This window comes from Myotis davidii, unplaced genomic scaffold (genome assembly GCF_000327345.1).
Source record: "Myotis davidii unplaced genomic scaffold, ASM32734v1 scaffold946, whole genome shotgun sequence".
Lineage (NCBI taxonomy): Eukaryota > Metazoa > Chordata > Mammalia > Chiroptera > Vespertilionidae > Myotis > Myotis davidii.
In genome coordinates, this window is record NW_006297395.1 from 809,504 (window position 1) to 814,553 (window position 5,050).

Genomic DNA, 5,050 nt, shown 5'->3' on the forward strand with positions numbered 1-5,050 from the left:
TCACTGCCCCCCTGCCAGCCTAGTCATCCCACATAACCTACTGTTCAGTTACTTGGTCGTCCCTCACTAACCCCGCTGCCAGCCTGGTCTTGTGAGGGCGTGAGGGTTAATTTGCATATTACCTCTTTATTATATAGGATTTTCTTTTCTTTTCTCTATATTTATTGTTTTCAGAGAGGAAAGGAAAGGGAGCGAGAGATAGAAAGATCAATGATGGGAGAGAATCATTGAAGACCGTACCCTTTTATGTAATGATGTTTACTTTGAATTTATATTAGTTCACCCAAACACTCCATCCATGCTTTTGTTCCGGCCCTCCGGTCCAGTTTAAGAACCCATTGTGGCCCTCGAGCCAAAAAGTTTGCCCACCCCTGCTTTAGCCTGAAGGCTGACACTATCCACTGAGCCAAACTGGCTAGAGCAAGTTCTTGAATTTCTATTGCTAAGGACTCTAGAGCTGTTTTGGATTCTGCAAGACTACAGTCCTATGGGACCCAGCCCTACCATGGTCCCTGCCACTCATGAGTGAATCTTTCTGTGGCATGCTTCAGAAAATGGCTCTAACTTACGCAGAAAGGAATTTATTCAAAAGGCATTAGGGATATAATCAAATAGACAAGAGGTAAGAGAGTCAGGAGTAAGAACAGTGGAATGAAGACAGCCCTGAAGACAATAGTAGTCTCTGTGCAGGAATGGTCTGGTCAGGATGCTGTTATACAAGCAGAAGAGAAACTTGATCACTGATAGCTTCAATCTTTATCCCTGCACTAGAAATGCAAATTACAGGAAAGGCAAATACAATGCCCTAACTTGAGAAGCCAAGTCTCAAATAATAGCTCTACCAAATAGCCAGAGTAGAAGAGGCAATGGAGAAAAAAAGAAAATTGGGGTGCTAAGAAGGGAAAAAAGCCCAGTAACAGGGCTTTTTGTCCTTTCTTGATTTCTTTTAAATAAATATATTTTTATTGATTTCAGAGAGAAAAGGAGAGGAAGAGAAAGATAGAAACATCAATGATGAGAGAGAATCATTGATTGGCTGCCTCCTGTAAATATACCCCATAATGGGTAGAGGTTGAGCCCCCTATCTCCCCCCTGCCAAACCCAGGCATGTGCTCTGACTGGGAATCAAACTGAGATGGGTTGATGATTAACCACTGAGCTACACCAGTCAGGTTCAAGATTGTCTTTGCTATTCTGGGTCCCTTGTTATTCCATGTGAATTTTAGGATCAACTTATCAATTTCTATATAACAAAAGCTGATTTTGATTGAGATTGTATGGAATCTGTAGAACAATTTGTGGAGTAGCACCATCTTAGCAATATTAAGTTTTCCAATCTGTGAACATGTCTTTTCATTAGTTTAGTCTTTAATTTCTTTCAAAATTTTAATAATTAAAAATATTTCTAAGTGTTTTATTTCTATGATGTTACTAAAAATGAAATTGTTTTCTTAACTTTATTCTCTGTTATTTGATGGTGTACAAAAATGCAATTGATATTTATAATTGATTTGGTATTTTTCAACTTTGATGAATTAATGCATTTCTTTTAACGGAGTCCTTAGAATTTTCTACAAACAAGTTTATGTCATCTACATGTAGACGTAGTTTAATTTCTTCCCCAATATGATTTGTTTGTTTGTTTGTTTGTTTTTGCTTAATTGCCCTAACTAGTGTCTCCAGCACAATGTTGAATAAAAGTGGCAAGACATACTTGTCTTGTTTCTGATCTTAGAAAAAAGTTTTAATCTTTCATTAGTTGGGATGTGTTCCCTCCCTTCTTATTTTTTCAAAGAATTTGCAAAGGCCTTAGTAATGCACTAAAGCCAGGAAAATTAAAGCCTGCTTTGTGCTGAATAATTCTACATTTTGGGGTTATAAGAATACAAAATATTACATACAAAGGTAAACTTATGAACAAGGTACTAAATATTTAAAGGATAGAAATCAAGCCAAGTTTTATCCCAGTTCGTTTATCCCCTCCTAAAATTTCTAGAGATAAATTATTTAAGCTAGATCACAAATTTATATTTACACTAATGATTATGTTTGTGAATATGTAATATAGCATATTCTTTGAAAAGCATTCAAACAACACAGAGAGATTAATAAGAAAGGTAAAATATAATAGCCCTAATCGGTTTGTCTCAGTGGAGAGAGTGTTAGGCCTGCAGACTGAAGGCTCCCAGGTTCAATTCCGGTCAAGGGCATATGCCTGGGTTGTGGGCTTGATTCCCAGCAAGGGGGATGCAGGAGGCAGCCAATCAGTGATTCTCTCTCATCATTGATGTTTCTGTGTTTCTCTCCCTCTCCCTTCCTCTCTGAAATCAATAAAAATATTTTTTAAATTCTATCACCTAGAAATAATCATAACATTTAGTGAATCATGCTTTAGACCATGCTTTATATCACAGTTATTTAATTCCGTATTTAAATGTATTCATTGTTTACCACCAATGAGTTATTTTTTTTTTTGCCTTCTCTATCCTGAAATCTCATGGATATATGGACTTTATTAAAAAGTAGTTTTGTTCTAGGATTCCTGGGTAATGTGATTCCAGAGTTCCTTTATACTTTGGAATGTAAATATACTTCCTTAAATGTGAACAACCTGGCTGTGTAATAGTCTTATCTCACATTTTAACTTTCTAGATATTGCTCTGTTATCCCCTTGCATTGAATATTACTGTGGAAAAGTCAGAGGATGATTCTATTTTCCTCTATTATAGATGACTTTACTTGAAATTCAACTGAATTTGGCATTTTTCATCCCAGGTTAATAATCTTTTAAAATGTATTTTTCAGGCCCTAACTGGTTTGGCTCAGTAGATAGAGCATTGGCCTGCAGACTGAAGGGTCCAAGTCTGGGTTCTGGTTAAGGGCACATGCCTGGGTTGTGGGCTTGATCCCCAGTAGGGGGCATACAGGAGGCAGCTGATCAATGATTCTCATCATTGATGTTTCTGTCTCTCTCTCCCTCTCCCTTCCTGTCTGAAATCAATAAAAACATATTTAAAAATAAAATGTATTTTTCAGTTACATTTGACATAATGTTATATTAGTTTTAGGTGTACAATATGGCAATTAGACATTTACATACCTTATGAAGTGATTATTCTGATAAGTCTAGTACCCATGTGACATCAGGTTGATGATTTCATATCACTTTTCTTCTAGAACAAGATGGATCCTTTAATTTGCAAATTCACTTTCCTTTAATCCTTTTTTTTTTTCTTCTGCATTTTTTATGATTACTCTTTTAGGAAAAATTGATCTTATGTTGGGTAATGTTTGTCCTCTGTAATGATTAACTTCTTTCTAATTGCTTTAACCTTTGTTTTCTTCTCCTCTGTCATTTCAGTGTTTAACTAGGCTTTTGTAAAATCTCACGTCAGTGGTGTCAATTCTATTTCTTGCTATTTCATATTAATTTGTTAGTAACAGCTAACAAATTTGGTCCTTGAATTGTTATTTTAACTCTGAAATTTCCCTTTCCATCTCCTGTTATTGTTTTATCTGGTTTTTAAGCTCTTGCTTTATTAAATTTATATTTTTATTAAATTTTTGTTAGATGTAAAGTACTCATGAATATTTTTAATGGTTTTTTTTTAAGTACTGAATATGAATAGTATTTAAGTAGTTACAGTTCATTCTCCTTAAACATTTCACATTCCTCTAAACTTTCACCATTTGGGTATTTGCAGGGAGAGGGAGAATGTTTAATATGGCATGTTTTAATCCTATTGGTTAGGATGCTTTGGGCTGGAAATAACAGAATCTTTTGCAATGTTTAAATAACAGATATTCTGTTATCTCACATAACTACTATTTAACAATAGTCAGTTCCAAAGTTGGTTCTGCAGTAAAACTATGTCATTGAGGATCTTCTCATCTGCCTGCCCTGCCGACCTCATAATCCCAAGATGACTGCCAAGGTCCAAATTCAAGTCCGTGCACACCAGCATCCCAGGCAACAAGGAAGGTGAAGGGACAAAAAGGGCCTCATTATTGTTAGTTCTCTCTTTTTTTCAGAAAGGAAAGTCTTCCTCAGGATCTCTCTTCCTTTCAATCTCAAACCATAAGATCCATTTTGTCAGAACTGGATCATATGCCTTCCCCAAATATATCACTGATAGAGAATTGGGTGGCCGTGATTGGTCTAAAACAGTGATTCTCAGAAGTCACTCTGGGAGGCCTCTCTCTTCCTCTTCCAGTAGCAAGCGCTTCTGGAGCTGCGGGCTTTGGTGCAAATATGGCCAAGTCGAAGAACCACACCACATGCAACCAGTCCTGAAAATGGCACAGAAACAGCATTAGGAAACCTCAATCACAAAGATATGAATCTCGTAAGGGGTAGTTCCTGAGAAACATGCACTCTGCCAAGAAGCACAACAAGAAGGGCCTGAAGATGTAGGCCAACACCAAGGCCATGAGTGCACGTGCTGAGGCTATCAAGGCCCTTATAAAGCCCAAGGAGATCAAGCCCAAGATCCCAAAGGGCAGCAGCTGCAAGCTCAATTGACTTGCCTAATTGCTCAAGCTTGGGAAACGTGCTTGTGCCCATATTTCCAAATGTCTCGGGCTTGTATGGAAGTTTGACTGGAACTTGGTACACTGATGGCTCTAGCTGTGCTAATCTGCCCACCTGATGGCAGCCAGCATTCAACTGCCGCTGATACTCTCTACGTGGAAACAGAAAAAAATCAGTCGCCAATGGGCCGAGTTATGAGGGGTCTGGCTGGTAATCACGCATGAACCTTGCCCTACCCTGGGTAGTGACACTTGGGTGATTCTGAAATGATTGACTCTATGGCTTGGCCATGATAATTGAGGGCAGCAAGCCCTACTGTCCCTAGAACTGGGACTATTTACTGCAGCGGTTCTCACCCTGTGGCTCGCCAACCTGTGGGTCACAACCCCTTTGGGAGTCGAATGACCCTTTCACAGGGGTTGCCTAAGACCATCGGAAAACACATATATAATTATATATTGTTTTTGTGATTAATCACTATGCTTTAATTATGTTCAATTTGTAACAATGAAAATACAT